Source organism: Lithobates pipiens, unplaced genomic scaffold (assembly GCF_037356315.1).
Source record: "Lithobates pipiens isolate NorthernLeopardFrog02 unplaced genomic scaffold, aLitPip1_a1.2 Scaffold_8, whole genome shotgun sequence".
Classification (NCBI taxonomy): Eukaryota; Metazoa; Chordata; class Amphibia; order Anura; family Ranidae; genus Lithobates; species Lithobates pipiens.
The window spans coordinates 567,550,546-567,556,545 of record NW_027507903.1 but is presented as its reverse complement, the minus strand read 5'-3'; the positions used below and the strand labels follow the sequence as shown (position 1 = coordinate 567,556,545).

At 39.8% G+C, this 6,000-nt stretch overlaps 1 protein-coding gene across 3 annotated transcripts in view; it reads left to right on the top strand.

The window, feature by feature from the left end:
• Positions 1-5,003: 5,003 nt before the first annotated feature.
• The window catches only part of LOC143961032 (cytokine receptor common subunit beta-like), a 135,477-nt gene continuing 134,480 nt past the window's right edge, over positions 5,004-6,000 (top strand). For 2 of the 3 annotated variants that reach the window (XM_077470154.1, XM_077470153.1), the window contains exon 1: positions 5,004-5,126. The gene's annotated coding sequence lies outside the window, so the exon portion shown is untranslated. The remainder of the gene's footprint in view (positions 5,127-6,000) is intronic. The other variant, XM_077470155.1, reaches the window with a different exon arrangement.

Genomic DNA, 6,000 nt, shown 5'->3' with positions numbered 1-6,000 from the left:
CGCTGCATTAGTGTAACTGATGCCGCTAGTTAGCTAGTTATTTTTTTAGGTTCACTGCCAGGTTTTTATAGCGCTAGGTACCCCGATATACTACCCAATAATGGTTTTAACCCCCTGATTGCCCCTAGTTAACCCTTTCACCCCCTTTTGCCAGTGTCACTAAGCGATCATTTTTCTGATCGCTGCATTAGTGTCACTAGTGTCGCTAGGTAGCTAGTTATTTTTTTAGGTTCACTGCCAGGTTTTTATAGCGCTAGGTACCCCCATATACTACCCAATAATGGTTTTAACCCCCTGATTGCCCCTAGTTAACCCTTTCACCAGCGATCACCGTATAAGTATCACTGGTGACGCTGGTTAGCCAGTCAGTTATTTAGGTTCCCCATCAGGTTTTTATATAGCACCAGGGACCCCCATATACTACCTAATAAAAATTTGAACCCCCTGATTGCCCCTAGTTAACCCTTTCACCAGTGATCACTGTATAAGTGTTACGGGTGACTCTGGTTAGTTTGCTTTTTATAGCATCAGGGCACCTGCAATTTATTACCCAATAAAGGTTTAACCCCCTGATCACCCAGCGGGTGATATCAATTAGGTTTTAGGGTCAGGGTCTGCGTCGCCCCAGGCAACGCTAGGTTAGTGCCAGTACCGCTAACACCCACGCGCAAAGCATAAACCTCCCGTAGTGGTATAGAATCTGAACAGATCAATATCTGATCTGATCAGATCTATACTAGCGTCCCCAGCAGTTTAGGGTTCCAAAAAAACGCATTGTTAGCAGGATCAGCCTAGATACCTGCTAGCACCTGCGTTTTTGCCCCTCCGCCCAGCCCACCCAAGTGCAGTATCGATCGATCACTGTCACTTACAAAACACTAAATGCATAACTGCAGCGTTCGCAGAGTCAGGCCTGATCCCTGCGATTGCTAACAGTTTTTTTTGGTAGCGTTTTATATTTAAATCTGGATGGCAGTGCTTGGTTTTCGGGGTCCCGTACGCGGCTAGGCTCCCAAAAAGTCCCCCACATGTGGTATCCCTGTACTCGGGAGAAGCAGCAGAATTTATTTCGGGGTGTAATTTGACTTATGCCCATAGCATATGTGAGCAATATATCATTTAGTGACAACTTTGTGCAAAAAATAAAAAAAATTTAATATTCCTGCAACTTGTGGCAAAATATAAAATATTTTATGGACTCAACATGCCTCTCAGTAAATAGCTTGGGGTGTCTACTTTCCAAAATGGGGTCATTTGGGGGGGTTTTGTGCTATTTTGGCATTTTATGGCCTTCGAAACTGTGATAGGTAGTGAGGAGTGATTGGTTTTCGGGGTGCCGTACGCGGATAGACTCCCAAAAAGTCCCACATATGTGGTATCCCCGTACTCAGAAGAAGCAGCAGAATATATTTTGGGGTGCAATTCCACATATAACTATGGCATGTGTGAGCAATATATCATTTAGTGACAACTTTTTGTAAACTTTTTTTTTTCTTTTTTGTGTCATTATTCAATCATTTGGGACAAAAAAAAAATATTCAATGGGCTCAATATGTCCCTCAGCAATTTCCTTGGGGTGTCTACTTTCCAAAATGGGGTCATTTGGGGGGGTTTTGTGTTATTTTGACATTTTATGGCCTTCAAAACTGTGATTTGTAGTGAGGAGTGAAATCAAAAATTTGCACCCTTAAAATCCTGAAAGCAGTGATTGATTTTCGGGGTGCCGTACGCGGCTAGACTCCCAAAAAGTCCCACATATGTGGTATCCCCCTACTCAGGAGAAGCAGCAGAATATATTTTGGGGTGCAATTCCACATATAACTATGGCATGTGTGAGCAATATATCATTTAGTGACAACTTTTTGTAAACTTTTTTTTTTTTTTTTTGTCATTATTCAATCACTTGGGACAAAAAAAAAATATTCAATGGGCTCAACATGCCCTTCAGCAATTTCCAAAATGGGGTCATTTGGGGGGGGGGGGGGGTTGTACTGCCCTGCCATTTTAGCACCTCAAGAAATGAGATAGGCATTTGTAAATTAAAAGCTGTGTAAATTCCAGAAAATGTACTCTAGTTTGTAGACGCTATAACTTTTGCGCAAACCAATAAATATACGCTTATTGACATTTTTTTTACTAAAGACATGTGGCTGAATAAATTTTGCCCTAAATGTATGACTAAAATTGAGTTTATTCGATTTTTCTTATAACAAAAAGTAGAAAATATTTTTTTTTCTCAAAATTTTCGGTCTTTTTCCATTTATATCGCAAAAAATAAAAATCGCAGAGGCAATCAAATACCATCAAAAGAAAGCTCTATTTGTGGGAAGAAAAGGATGCAAATTTCGTTTGGGTACAACATTGCATGACCGCGCAATTACCAGTTAAAGCAGCGCAGTACGAAATTGTAAAAAGACCTCTGGTCCTTAGGCTGAAAATTGGTCCGAGGCTGAAGTGGTTAAAGTCTATGGACAAAAGACAGATAGAAGTTGCCTTGAAGTGGTACAGGAAACTTTTCCAAAAGTCTGAGCGACTTCAGTAGTGCTAATTAAGGCCCTATATAAACTATTCGATTTTCTGCAGATTTTTGTCTTCAGAAGTACCAAGACCATATAATATGTGGTCAAACCTTAGGCTGCATTCACACCTGAGCGTAGCTTTTTCAAGCGTTTTTTGCGGCGTTTTTTACCGCGATTTGCGGCGTTTTTTACCGCGATTGCGGCATTTTTTACCGCGATTTGCGGCGTTTTTTGCCGCGTTTTGTCGCGAATTTGTGCAGGGCAAAAGGTCACCAATGTTAAGCATTGAGCAGATACAGCGTCAAAACGCCCATAGAAACGCTCGTTGTCGCGCTAAACGCTCGAATCGAGCGTTTCCATTAGTTTCTATGGGAATGAAAACGCCCAAATCAGCCCGATTCGCGCGGAGGGTCCGGAACTTGTTTGAGCTTCAGGCGTAGGGCTTCAGGCGACTTGGAGTGGAGATGTGAACCATCTCCATTGAGAATAATGTATTTTTTCCCCTCCAGCGTTTTGTAGCTTCAGGCGTAGGGCTACAAAACGCTCAGGTGTGAATGGGGTCTTAAAGTGGATGTAATTTCATCTGTGCCAGTCTTGCAATCCAGTTCTGAGAAATTCTCTTATCTTTCTTCAGTAAAATAAAACAGACACAGACAGGGAAATAGGTGTCGGTTCTTCCCCCTTGCTGTGACTGACAGGTGATTTCCTTATCTCATACACGAGTGAGAGAGGCATTCTGTGTACTTCACATCCCCCTTCATTTCTTCTCTAGCTCTCCCAGGATTGGCTGCTCCACACCCCAGCATGATTGGGCATGCTGAAGTCATGTGGTGACTTTCCTGGGTTTTGACTGGATGTTAGTGATCATGGGGCATAATTCAGGAGACCAGCAGAAGTTCAGTGTAAGAAATATCAATGTCTGGCCAAGGGGAGTGTAGAGGTGGGCGGGGAGTCTACTAATATCACAACTCCACCCATGAGCTCCGTACAACAGACCTGCCCACAGAATCCAGAGTATTGCAGGGCTCCAAACAGCTAAAGGGGAGATATTTGACAGGTAAGGATACATGCAAGAGGCATATATATCCTGATGAGAGTGGGTTTACAACCACTTTAAGAGTTTCAATTTGCATGTAATCAGGCAGGCCCTTGCCCTACATGGTTTTGGTAAATCTGAAGACAAAAATCAGCAGAAAATCGAATAGTGTGTATGGGGTCTAAGACAGCTCTCACTCAGTTGTGAGGGATGTGATGCTACCTGTATTGCAAGACCTCGCTCATTTATCAAGTTAAAATTTATTTAAAACATGTGCTCCTCTTGTAAAAAAAAACACTCTCAAACCAAGTTACTTGCAATCCAAGGTTTTCTTTATTTTATATATATTGTAACATCATTATATATATATATATATATATATATATATATATATTAGGGCTGTTACTTACTGATTAAAATTTTCATGTTTGATTACTCGTTTTTTTTTTTAAATCGATGAATCGACTAATTTTGATTAATTATCCAACTACTTTTAGCTGATCTTGCATTGCAACTATGCATTAGTCAGTGGTAAATGTGGCATACACTATATACAATCACCCAACACTAGCTAGTTTCCACAATCCATGACTTAACTTCACAGTTCACACAAATACGTTTTAAATACAAACTGTAGCACTGACGTAAGTCATTTTTTTTTATTAAACTTTAAGAAAAACATAGAAAGTTAAACTTTAATTATAAAATGTATCTAGTATATTGACTGTCAGTCACTTTATAGTAGGCAAGTAGGCATCACTTTAGCCAGTTGCGCAGACATACCAGAGTGTTTACATTTTTTTTTTTTTTTTTTTACAATGTTAAAAATGGAGGTTATCAAATTTGCCTACACTTAGCTCACTGAATGATCCCAGTTAACCACATCATTATTTACCATCACTGTCCAATGAAGGGAAGGGGTCCGGTGACGTCGAAGTCTGTGATGTCACCGGGCTCCTCCCCCTTCCCTTTATTAGCAGACAGAGGCACTTGGGGAAGGGGGGAGAAGTCCGGTGACGTCAATGTCCGTGATGTCACCTGACCTCTGATGGAACTCCCTGAAGATCTGGAAGCCGGCAGAGAGGTGAGTACCGATCAAAAGAATTTTGATCGATCAAAAAAATTAACGAGTAATCAAGGAATTAATCTTTAATTTTCCCAGCCCCAATATATATATATATATGTATGTGTGTGTGTATTTTGAGATATATATATATATATATGTGTGTTTGTATGAGTAAATGTTCTGACAGTCAAAATATATATATATATATATATATATATATATATATATATATATATGTGTGTATATGTGTATATATATATAATGTATATGTGTAAATGTTCTGACAAACAGTTCTAGAGAAAGCTCATTACAGTCCTTGGGCTGTTTTTTCTCTGGAACTATTGCCAAACAAGGGCAGGATCTGATTAGCAGGAAGCAGAATTTTTTTTGTTACCAGATAAAACGTCAACAAGAGAGAAAAGGAGGAAGCTGTTCTAAGCTCAAAGTACCCGTAAATTCTACAACTATTGTTTTAAAGCAACACTGAGTGGGGAGTCTAACAGAGGTAACACATTTTATTGGCTGCTTTACCTGTATTATGTCTTTGCTATTTTTAATTGTACAGCTTGACGTGGGAAATGATAGCACTCATAACATCCACAGCTGCATGCACATGTTTTTAGTCGCTATTGCTCACAATGACAAGTTGCTTGGTGCAGTTGATACCTGTTCCAGTGTAAGGACAGCGGTTTATGTGAATGTACGGAAACATGTGAAGAAATGTGGAAGCAAGCTCTGGGGCTTTCATCTTGGTCCAGACTTTCACTGCTTAAGTGAATGACCTGGAATGAGTACACAGGATGGAAGGCTTTTTCGGACTTCCCTGATGGCATTGACATCTTGTATTTCTGACCTCCTAGATTTGCTTTCGCTGAGATGACTGTCAGACATTTACTGTGTGATCCTAAATGTAGGATATTACTAATATTTGAAAAAAAGGTCTACAGGAAGCAATCTGTTGTAAAGAACATCAGCTTAGATTTAGAATTCTTCCTACAAATTTTTTTTCTGCCTTCCTGTCAGATGAGGGGGTTTTTATCCTAATACTGTCATACATATTTCACATGGTAAGAGCATTTTCTTAATGACTTTTGCATTGAGATGATACAAAAGCTATCAGTTCAGTGTAAAATTTTTACGTTATTAACAATTAAAAACAATTCCTTGTAGGCAAAGTTATCATTTAGCCTCATCCCACAGGAAAACAGTTAAAGTAAAGTAATAGGGTACCTTTTGGGCAAAAAATTTTTTTAGTTTTGGATAGAATATAGTTAATGTCCCTGTGATGGGAGTCACTTTGGGTGGGGGCCTTGTGGAACCCAGATTACCTTACAGAAATTGGGAAACTCCTGTTTCAGCTCCCCAGGCCCCTCTTATGT